This window comes from Erpetoichthys calabaricus, chromosome 3 (genome assembly GCF_900747795.2).
Source record: "Erpetoichthys calabaricus chromosome 3, fErpCal1.3, whole genome shotgun sequence".
Classification (NCBI taxonomy): domain Eukaryota; kingdom Metazoa; phylum Chordata; class Cladistia; order Polypteriformes; family Polypteridae; genus Erpetoichthys; species Erpetoichthys calabaricus.
In genome coordinates, this window is record NC_041396.2 from 306,387,941 (window position 1) to 306,400,374 (window position 12,434).

Genomic DNA, 12,434 nt, shown 5'->3' on the forward strand with positions numbered 1-12,434 from the left:
CTGAAGCCAATCAGCGTGCGAGATTGAAAAGCGGGGGTGGATGGGGATGGGGCTCTGAGCTGTGATTGACTTCACTCTACACCAATGAAAGTCGCGTTTAGGATTAACCGGGACAAGACGGAGGGAGCGAACAGGGGTTGACGGCGTCTCGCAACGGAAAAAAAGTGTCAATACGGCGGAGTGGTGAAGCGGAAGGAGCAAGCAGGCTGTCGGCTAAGAAAAGTGAATCGAACGCGGCTCTTCGTGACCAGAGGTAAGCGCGATTAAAAAAAAGAAGCCCACCGTGCCGGGGTCATTACAAACAGAGAGGCCATCGATGGCTGCTTCTCGTGTGGGGCAGGCCGCGTTTACGAGCACAGCAGACGGGGAGGTTTTTGTTTTTTACCGCACCGAATGAACGAGCGGGACGAAGCGGCGCACCGTCTGTGTGAGGGATGGCTAACTTTTCGTGAAATGTGCTCAGTTGACGGTACGTAGTTAAATGTCAGCCCGCGGATTAGCAGCACTTTAAGCAGACGCCGTTCCCTTTTTTTAAAGGCGCTATAGAAACTTTGAGACGTCACGGGGGTCGCCTCGTATTCTGTCAGCTGAACTAGAGTGGCCAGTCTTGTGGACCACTCGTGCTGCCTGCGCCCGTGAAACCTTCTTATCTGAGAATGGCGACGGCTGGCACAGTTGTGTGCCGTTGTTACCCGGGGCGGCCACCACTGTTGTGGACTTTTGTTTGTTCGTCTGTGGTCTCCGTGTGACTTTGATTGTGCAGACATTTAACACTCCGTTTACCCGTTCATACCGGCCCAGGGCACCCCGAGTACTCCTTTAGAAATGGAGGTTTACCTTAAGAGTCTGTCCTGTGCTGAAAGTAATGAGAGGGAGAAAGAAGTGCAAATGTGTCCCAATCCAACAAGCGTTTGCATAAACCTGGAAGACCGAAAGGAGTAACGAGCCACCGAGTTAAACACCAAGTGTCCCCGTCATCGAGGAGTTGGTGGCACATGGTGACACTTGGCCAGTCCAGGAGCGAGACGCTGAGGACCCCAGGGTTTGGGGCGTTGTGTGAGGTTGGAGCGCTCGGCTTTCCGTTGTCTTTTCTTTTAAGGGGATTTAGAGCTTTGGTCCTTTTTTTTATTTCGATCTTCTTCAGGTTGGGCCAAGAGGCACAGAGAATCAGAATCAGAAAACTTTATTAGTCCCGAAAAGCCAAGCACAATGACCCCTTTATTGGCTAACTAAAAAGATTCCAATATGCAAGCTTTCGAGGCAACTCAGTAATCACATTACTGTACATCTCGCCTGAAGAAGGGGCCTGAGTTGCCTCGAAAGCTTGCATATTGGAATCTTTTTAGTTAGCCAATAAAAGGTGTCATTGTGCTTGGCTTGTCTCTACATTCATAATGGCTAACACGGTACAACCTGAAAGAAATTACTTACTAACTGACATTTATTTAAAAATGTTTTATAAGTGAACAGTGTGAAGGAAAAATCCTCGCCTCGTTGAACAAACATGATAGTTAAAACGGGGGGGGGGGGGGCCGGAAGGAGGGCTTCAGGAAAGCAAAAAGTGACAAGTCTGGGTGTTTGATGGCCGCTGGTCCTCCGTGAATATGATCCAAAAAAAAAAACGAGTGAACGTCTACGAGAAAAACGCTGCGGGCGAAGACGTGAGAGAGAAATGCAAAGAGCCGTCAGTTTTAGATAGATAGATAGATAAATACTTTATTATACACAGTAACGCTCGATGAGGGTCTCCATTCTGGCGGCTCCCCTCAAAGTGGCCTGTCCGTGGGGGCCACACAGACGCACAAAAAAAAATAAATAAATGCGTCAAATTTTTAAAAAATTAACAATTCTTGAGCGCCAGGATTAGCCGTATATAATATATATTCTGTATGCAGTGTAAATAATACACACACGATGATTTACTGTATTGCATATTTAATGTCCCATATTGAAAAATTAGCTGCACTATTTTATTTTTATTTATTTATTTTTAATAAAGTTTATTTCTGTTCTCTACTAAACGGAGTTTCTCTTCTGACCTTTCCGGTTTTCCTCCCCGAGTTTTGTAATCTCACTGAACATGAACACTCTGTCCAGATTTGAGACTTTTGTTCTCATCAAGTTTTCCAAACATCTCGCCGACTTCGGCAGTTTGGTTTTTTTTTTTATTTATTTATTTTTGTTCCCGTTCGTCTGACTAAATCCTCTTTCCCAGTCGGTGCCACAAGTGAGGACCCACATCCCCATACCCCGACGTGGTTGCAGTCCCAATTTCTCATTTTTTTCCTTAATTGGGAAACTCGTTGAGCTGTTTAAACGCCATCACCTCTGCGGCTTTGACTCGTCCTACGAGTTCTGCTGCCCTGACAGGACCGGGTGTGAGTGAGTGAGTCCTTCAGAGAGTCTCCGTCCCCACGTTGTGTTTATCCTCACATAGTTTAGTGACTTGTTAGTAATCCACGTTTACACACACACACGGTGGTCTTCTGGAGTCCCCCCTTTGGCTAACGTCTGTCGTGTGGCCATTGAAGGCTTTTATAGGTTAGCAGTGGACTTTGATATTCAGTTCTGTGAGACGCATAGATATGTGTGTGTATATAAACTGAGGGCACCGTGGCGGATGTTAGCAGATTGCTGGCCAACCACAAGCGTTACCTGGTAGGTAACCACCCATACAATCAGATTGTGACACAGACTACAAATGTCGTGAATATATATAATATATATATATATATATAGTATTGTACAAAAGTTTTAGGCAGGTGTGAAAAAATGCTGTAAACAAAGAATGCTTTCAGAAATATAAATCACTAGCCAACCTGCATGCCGCATAATCAGGCCGCTTTTTTAATGATTTTTAAGCACAGGGAGAAAATTAACATTTGAAAAATCGGAAATGTAATAAAATTGCCAAGAAAAGTAACATTTCATGTGCCCACCCCAACTCGTCACCTGAGTCCTTTTCCTCTTTGCACCTGTGAGTCACGTCGACTTTTCATTGTTGTTTGTGGTTTTGTCTGCTTTTCTATATATAATCCACCAAGTCACCCTGAGTATGGTCGTACCGAGGGGGGGGGGGGGGGGGGGGGTGTACAAAGGGCAGGGACGTAATCAGTGCCAGCGTGTGATTTTTGAAAGTTTGGCCCTGTGCCTTATTTATTAATTGTCATCACAAAAGCAAATCTAACAGGAAATTGTCTTCGTGTTAAAGTGAAAGGCAAATTATCTGCGACAAACTGTTTTACACGCTGCATACCAACCGCATAATCACGCTGCTTTTTTAATGTTTTTTAAGCAGAGGGAAAAAAATAAACATTTGCAAAATCCGTAACACTGCTTTCAGTAAGTACAATGTACACACGTTTAATTTGCCAGCCATCTTTTCTGGTTTGGGCTGTTTTTGCAGTGTTACTGCTTGTGTATATTAAATCTTGAAATCCTTTGAGTAACTAATTAACTAACTAACACCAACCCACTCTGCTTGTGTGAAAAAAATGTGCCCGTTCTTTCATCATTTTGTTGCAGCCTATCAAAGACTTGCTGATCGTGTTTTGTAGACTCAATATACATTGTGTTTTCACTCAGCGCGAGGGCGCACATTCATCTCAGATTATTACATCCTGCTAAACTAATCTGCTACACGGCTGAGTTTGAAAAACCGACTTATCTTAAACTTAAACTGAATGTGAATTTCCCATTGGGATTAATAAAGTATCTCTATCTATCTATCTATCTATCATATAGTGCCTTTCATATCTATCTATCTATCTATCTATCTATCTATCTATCTATCTATCTATCATATAGTGCCTTTCATATCTATCTATCTATCTATCTATCATATAGTGCCTTTCATATCTATCTATCTATCATATAGTGCCTTTCATATCTATCTATCTATCTATCTATCATATAGTGCCTTTCATATCTATCTATCTATCTATCTATCTATCTATCTATCTATCTATCTATCTATCTATCATATAGTGCCTTTCATATCTCTATCTATCTATCATATAGTGCCTTTCATATCTATCTATCTATCATATAGTGCCTTTCATATCTATCTATCTATCTATCTATCTATCATATAGTGCCTTTCATATCTCTATCTATCTATCATATAGTGCCTTTCATATCTATCTATCTATCATATAGTGCCTTTCATATCTATCTATCTATCTATCTATCTATCATATAGTGCCTTTCACATCTATCTATCTATCTATCTATCATATAGTGCCTTTCATATCTATCTATCATATAGTGCCTTTCATATCTATCTATCATATAGTGCCTTTCATATCTATCTATCTATCTATCATATAGTGCCTTTCATATCTATCTATCTATCTATCATATAGTGCCTTTCATATCTATCTATCTATCTATCATATAGTGCCTTTCATATCTATCTATCTATCTATCTATCTATCATATAGTGCCTTTCATATCTATCTATCTATCTATCATATAGTGCCTTTCATATCTATCTATCTATCTATCTATCTATCATATAGTGCCTTTCATATCTATCTATCTATCTATCTATCTATCTATCTATCTATCTATCATATAGTGCCTTTCATATCTATCTATCTATCTATCTATCTATCATATAGTGCCTTTCATATCTATCTATCTATCTATCTATCATATAGTGCCTTTCATATCTATCTATCTATCTATCTATCATATAGTGCCTTTCATATCTATCTATCTATCTATCTATCGATCTATCTATTCTATCTATCTATCTATCTATCAGATAGTGCCTTTCTATCTATCTATCTCTATTTATCTCTATCTATCAGTTATATAGTACCTTCTATCTGTTAGATAGATATGAAAGGCACTATATAACTGATAGGTAGGTAGGTAGAACTATCTATCTATCTATCATATAGTGCCTTTCTATCTATCTATCTCTATTAATCTCTATCTATCAGTTATATAGTACCTTCTATCTGTTAGATAGATATGAAAGGCACTATATAACTGATAGGTAGGTAGGTAGAACTATCTATCTATCTATCATGCTGGATGTGTGGTTTGGTGCTCTCTGGCTCCCCCTAGTGGTTGCAGTATAAATGTACATATACTGTATATGCTGCATGTGTACAGTAGACCAGAATGCCTTTCTTTCTTGTCACATGTACATTGAGATTAAAAGCAGCTCCTTCAGTGCAGACGTATATGTAGAACACCACAAGTAAATAAACAAATGGTGCAAAAAGTTGCAAAAAAAACTTCTGTGCCAATATATACAAATGGAAAGAATAATAACTAAATTGAGATATTGCACATTTATTTAAATACTGGAAAAAAAATAAATAGCTATTGCAGTATTGCGTTATTGCACATAAATTAAATATTTATCTATCTGTCGAAGGCATGCCAATGGGATTGCCGTTCTCAGGACTTCTAGCAGAACTGGTAATGCAGTGATTTGAAAACGCGTCTCTATGCCAGTTCACCCAAAATTTGGATGCGCTATGTAGACGACACATTCAACAACAACAACAACAACATTTATTTCTATAGCACATTTTCATACAAAAAGTAGCTCAAAGTGCTTTACATAATGAAGAAAAGAAAAATAAAAGACAAAGAAATTAAAATAAGACAACATTAATTAACATAGAATTAATTTAGTATTCGTCATACTAAATAAATGACCCGCTGAACGAGTTCTACAACCACATCAACACAACATTCCCTGCAATTCAATTCACAATGGAAAAAGAAAAGAAAACCAACACATCAACTTCCTGGACATCTCCACTGAAAGAAGTAACGATGCCACCCTGCCCACAAGTGTCTACCGTCTATATAATAGATGAGATATTACACTCCACCAGCAACCACCTGGTATCTCATCAATGGAGCTGTCTGTTCAAAAAGAGTCCACACCCGTTGTAATACGAGGGAGACAAAAATGAACGAGACGCCATCTTTTCCATCTTTTCACTTCAAAACTTTACAACTGATTCCCCCCAAGTCCTGAACACACTGACGCGGCTCCCACTAATTTGGTGTACAGTGGACCCTCGGTTCATGAACGTCTCTGAACACGTACAAATCGGGTTACAGTCGGCCCTTGTTTATCACGGTTAATCCGTTCCAGAGTCTACTGCGATAAATGGATTTCCGTGAAGTAGGATTCTTTATTTATAAATCAAATATTTTCGCAGTTAGAGCGTAGAAAGCCTGTTTACGACCTTCTAAGTATGTTTTTTTTAACATTATTGGAGCCCTCTAGACTTGAAATAACAGCCGTGTAGAGAGACATGAACGTTATTCAAACACTGCAAACAAACATTTTGTCTCTTTTTGAAAAGTTTAAACTGTGCTCCATGACAAGACAGAGATGACAGTCCTGTCTCACAATTAAAAGAATGCAAAAGAGATCTTCGTCTTCAAAGGAGTGCGCGTCAGAGAGAGAGAGAATGTCAGAAAAGGAGAGGCAATGAAAAATCAAGAGGTGCCGTTTGACTTTTAAGTGTGTGAAGCACCGCCGGTACAAAGCAGCCGTAAGGAAGGGAGCGACGTGAAGGTAGTCTGTCAGCATTGTTTAGAGGAGTGTCCCATTATCCTCCAGGCCAGTGTGTGAACAGCCCCTCCGTCAGAGGAAAGCAAACAATGAAAGTATGTGAAGCACGGCGTGGGAAGCATGTCGGATATCACTGAGGGGTTTTATTTAATACATAATACGCACTCTGATTGGGTAGCTTCTCAGCCATCTTGTCAATAGCATCCCTTGTATGAAATCAACTGGGCAAACCAACTGAGGAAGCATGGACCAGAAATGAAAAGACCTATTGTCCGGAGAAATCTGCCAACTCAAAAAAAAATCCGTGATATATATTTAAATATGCTTACATTTAAAATCTGCGATGGAGTGAAGCCGTGAAAGTCAAAGCGCGATATAGCGAGGGATTACTGTTACAACCAAGAAGTTCCCCAAACTTTTGCATCTGTTCACAAGCACACACTCAGGTGATGAACAAGCCAGTTTCCCTTCCCTTTTGGTTCGTACGCGCCGGTGATTTGCGCACACGTCTTCAGTCTCTCCCTGTACAAGTGCGCTGTTCTCAGTCAGATGGGCATCACGCCGAGGGACTCTCCCTCCACACTGTAACCTCCTCATGTCCTTTGTGCCACAACTTGACTTATGTAAGGTTCGGTTTCTTGTTTATTTATGGTCAGTTTTTGTATAAATGACAGATTTTTTCAAATGTTCATTTTTTTCCCCCTGTGCTTAAAACTTATTAAAAATGTCTTTACAGCAAGCGGCTCGTAAGGCTGATAGTGTGATCTCCTGCAATGTTAGCTTTCTCTGTTCATGGTGTTCTCGGTGTTTTTACATTTACTTTACTATTAAACTGCACACTCTATGGTATAATTAACTATTTTTGTGCTTAAAATTCTTTAAAAATATATATTTCCATACAGTTTGTACAGTCTGGAACGGATTAATTGTATCTACATACAATCCTATGGTGGAAATTACCATATATACTAGAGTATAAGCCGACCCGAATATAAGCTGAGGTACCTAATTTTACCTACTGTACAAAAAGTGGAAAAACTTATTGACTCGAGTATAAGCCTAGGACGGGAAATGCAGCAGCTACTGATAAGTTTCAATAATCAAAATAAATACCAATAAAATTACTGTAGATTAATTTAAATCTTTAAAAACAAGCCTGGTGCATTCTTTAACTGCCTTATGTGACCAGCACTCTCTCTCTGTCTGTCTGTCTGTCCCGCAGCACACGTCTGTCTGTCTCTCTCTGTACCCCCCGCCCCCTGCAGCGCACATCTGTCTGTCTCTCAACCCTCCGATTCCCCCCCGCAGCACGTGTGTGTCTGGTCTGGTCTCTCTCTCTCTCTCGCTCGCTCGCTCGCTGCAGGACCTGACTTGAATATAAGGTGAGGGTGACATTTTGGGTGCTGAAATACTCAGCATATATTCAAGTATATACAGTACTTCAGGTTATGACCAGAATTTTGGAACGAATTACAGTCGTGAGCCGAGGTTCCACTGTATGTTGCCTTTGATTCTTGTAAGTCTAAGCATCATCCTCTGATGAAGGCCCCTGGTAGGGGCTGAAAGCTCAGGAATACAAAATCACTTTATGATACCTGATTCATCATCTTCCTTTGTGGATCTCCAGCTGAAAATATGCAAACCGTATCACAGACCTTCTCTTCCATATACACACAGACATCTATATATATATATAATATATATATCTTAATACATAATTCGCCAGCCTCCTCACTCACTCACGTCCGTCCGAAGCCGAATGCGCAGTCACCTTCTGCGCAGCTGCCCAAAAAACCTTACGAGACCGACATCGTGGCAGGCGGCGGATTTATGGCTGCAAAAATGCAGAGAGAAAGGCGACTTCGATTAAACCTCTAGAGGCCTGAAAGGCGATTTCGACTACAGCTCGAGGCCTAATTACGCATTCATTCAATACACCTATATCAGGTTTGTGGTGCTTATACTTATTACTATGCCGTATTGTACTGGAACATTCATCCATCCATCCATTTTCCAACCCGCTGAATCCGAACACAGGGTCACGGGGAGTCTGCTGGAGCCAATCCCAGCCAACACAGGGCACAAGGTAGGAACCAATCCCAGGCAGGGTGCCAACCCACTGCAGGACACACACACACACCAGGGCCAATTTAGAATCACCAATCCACCTAACCTGCATGTCTTTGGACTGTGGGAGGAAACCCACGGAGACACGGGGAGAACATGCAAACTCCACACAGGGAGGACCTGGGAAGCGAACCTCAGATCTCCAGGTCTCTGAACTGCGAGGCAGCAGCGCTACCCACTGCGCCACCGTGCTGCCCATTCCTCATTCAATATTATACTATAGGCCTGGAAAATTCATCAACTAACAGTACAAGCCCATACAGTAATGAGTGAAGCGGACTACAATCATTACAAAACAACTTCTTCGTTACTTATCATTTGTTCTTCATACACTGCTGACACAAACTTGTACCCGTTTCATCTTACGTTGTCTAAACGGGCTCTTTGTCTAATATATATATATATATATATATATAATTTCTCCCTCTCTCTCTATAATGTGATATCATCTACTGTTAAATTCTGCTCTGTACTTGTACAATTTTTATAGCGTATTGAGGGTTTGTTCTGTGGATTGTATTGTTTTATTGACCCCCCTTCTTTTTGACACCCACTGCCCACCCAGCCTGCCTTTCCTGACGTTTCTTCTATTTTTTTTTTTTTTTTTCTCTACAAGGGGTTTTTGGGAGTTTTTCTCATCTTCTTGGAGAGTCAAAGCTGGGGGGCTGTCAAGTGGCAGGGCCTGTTAAAGCCCATTGTGGCACTTCTTGTGTGATTTTTGGCCTTCTATACACAAATAAATTGCATTGTATTTGAAGAGGTTCTCTGATACAGAGGCTATCAATATCAATTCTTCACAATGCATTTCCTTTTTAATTGATTAATTTTAAAGTTTGTCCTGTTTCATGATTACACAGGAGGAGCCGCGGGGCACAGCTACTAAAATATAAATGAAATGGATAGGAACAGAAATAACAAGCTGGGTGAATTGGCACATAATCTCAAATCTGTTGAGCCATCACAGAGGGACTTGAACAGCAGACTGGCTTTGGACAGACTTGTGGACGATAAAATTTAATGTCAGTAAATGTAAAGAATTACAGATAGGAAGGAAAAATGTGAGGTGTGAATACACAATGGAGGTCTGGAAATCGAGAGTCCACCTCATAACAAGGAGTTAGGACTCTAAGCTATCGACTTCCAGACAAGCCATTAAGAAGGCTAACAGAGTGTCAGGTTATATAGCGCCTTGATGTCCCAGGAGGTTTATAACACACTGGTGAGGCCTCATCTGGAGTCCTGTGGTCAGTTTATGACTCCATAAAGACACAGCAGCACTAGAGAAGGTCCAGAGAAGAGCAACGAGGCTGATTGAGGACTACAGGGGGTGAGTGATGAAGATTAAAAGAGCTGAGCCTTCACAGTGATGAAGAGGAGACCTGACTGACGGGTTTAAAATGAGGAAGGGAATCAGTGCAGTGGGTCAGACAGTGACTTTAAAATGAGGTCATCAAGAACACGGGGACACAGCTGGACACTTGTGAAGGGTGAATGTCACACAAACATATTAAGAAGGTTTTCTTCATGCCATTTCATTTAATGGCACGTCTAACTGATGCCACCCTGCACGCTGAGCACTAAGCTTAGCCCCTTGCCACTCCCTTCCAGATATCCGCATAGATAGTGAAAAGCCGACTTCCTGGGGTGGGCAGGCGGACACGAGGTGAAGTGAATTGTGTGCCACTCCTCCGCGCCGCGCCACAGCCCATGCAAACAGCAGGAGTCCCGTCACGCTCAGTGAGGAAATATTTGCACAGCACATCTCGGTAGGTGAATACAAAAGGAGCAGGAAGGGCCGTGGCCAGACCAGGCTTGTCCTGCATGTCACTTTCATCCAAGGTGTTGTCACACGAGCTGGTCAAACAGACCGCTTACCGCTGGGCAGACAATCTGGACAAGAATGGACCATTCAGCCCACCAGAGCTTGCCAGTCCTGTCCACTTCATTCTTCTAACTCCGGGGTCTCCAACCTTTTACACAATGAAAATGGCCAAGAGCTCCTCATGTTTTCTAACGTTTCTTCTCATCGCTTATTTCAACCCAACCAAACTGAATACGCTTGTGTTGCCTGAACATTTACAAAATGTTGGTGTCCACAACTCACGTTTTGTATTAAAACATCACAAAAAAATATTGAGTTCACCTGCAAGTACATTTTGTATGTTTGTGTGCATCTCACACCATTGGATTAAAACTGTCAAAACAATGCAATTCCAGATACACAGATCTGACTTACTCATTTGTCATTTTGTCACATGTCACTGTGTCACTTTATGTGTGACGTGTTGTTTAGTTAGTCAGGTGACTGGCACTGAGGTGTATGGTGGAGTGGAGCCACTGAGGTTCACTCTGATGGAGTCATTTAAATGTCCGTCTGTCAGTCGTGTTCTCAACTTTGACTTCATGACATTCATGTCAGACTCACAGAGGTATGGAGACCCAAACAAAGCGGACATTTTCAGATTCTTCTCGTTATCAGGCTCTACTAAGCTCCAGAAATGCAGCGGAGACTTTAACTGCACATTAGTTTGAAGGTTTACTAATATAAAATATATAAAATCAACGTCTGTCTGTGCCAGGCTGAGCGCTGGAATAGCAGCATTTGTTACAACTGATAAGCTGAAAGTCATGTCTGCCAAGCGTACACCACCTCAAGAGTGTGAGGTCCCCCAAATATGTCGTCATGATGATGTTGATAGAAACGGATCCATTTTGTTATCGAGATGCCATTATATTGATTTAAAAACACAGCCAAGGCGTTCCTAGTGTGTGTGTGTAATGGCGATTACCGCCTGAAATGACTGATTTTTAATTTACTATTCCCATAGGACGGCAAAGCCCCATTTTTAGCAGCCATTCCTTCAGCGTCCTGCTGGTCACCTCACTGAGCTTCTCCTCCTTCAATAGTCCTGTGTTAATGCTAGTTGGTTATTTAGAGGAACCTTTGCCACTGCATTACTACCACATTCACTTGGGTCATACAGAGTGACAGACGCAGTGGATTTGATTAGAAGTGTTTGTGCTGCACCATCTGTTGGAGTGAATGACACTATTTGATTAGTAGAAGTGTTTGTGCTGTACCATCTGTTGGAGTGACACACTGTGTATTTGATTGGTAGAAGTGTTTGTGCTGCACCATCTGTTGGAGTGAATGACACTATTTGATTAGTAGAAGTGTTTGTGCTGTACCATCTGTTGGAGTGACACACTGTGTATTTGATTAGTAGAAGTGTTTGTGCTGTACCATCTGTTGGAGTGACACACTGTGTATTTGATTAGTAGAAGTGTTTGTGCTGTACCATCTGTTGGAGTGACACACTGTGTATTTGATTGGTAGAAGTGTTTGTGCTGTACCATCTGTTGGAGTGACACACTGTGTATTTGATTGGTAGAAGTGTTTGTGCTGCACCATCTGTTGGAGTGACAGACACTATTTGATTGGTAGAAGGGTTTGTGCTGCACCATCTGTTGGACTGCATGGACACCCCATTGCACAGACACTTCTCCTTTTTACTAGCTGTGCCACCCATCTGCCCCACACAGGTCGGCGTCTGTCTGACAGAAGCGAGTCTGACGCCTTTCTGACCTGATTGTCACACGGCTCGGTGACAGCAGCCTGCTGTGAACTAATCCTGTTACTGCTAGTTTTTATAATCTTCTTAAGAGGGCTGATAATTTGAATGCCTTGATTGCCAAATCAACAAATGTAAGCCAATGTGAAGACCGATTCATGGAAAACACCTTGATGGATTTG

At 41.6% G+C, this 12,434-nt stretch overlaps 1 protein-coding gene across 1 annotated transcript in view; it reads left to right on the forward strand.

Annotated features, from left to right (window-relative positions):
* c1galt1lb (core 1 synthase, glycoprotein-N-acetylgalactosamine 3-beta-galactosyltransferase 1, like b) overlaps nt 1–12,434 on the forward strand; it is a 29,786-nt gene continuing 17,352 nt past the window's right edge. The window contains exon 1 of the mRNA XM_028798672.2: nt 1–253. The gene's annotated coding sequence lies outside the window, so the exon portion shown is untranslated. The remainder of the gene's footprint in view (nt 254–12,434) is intronic.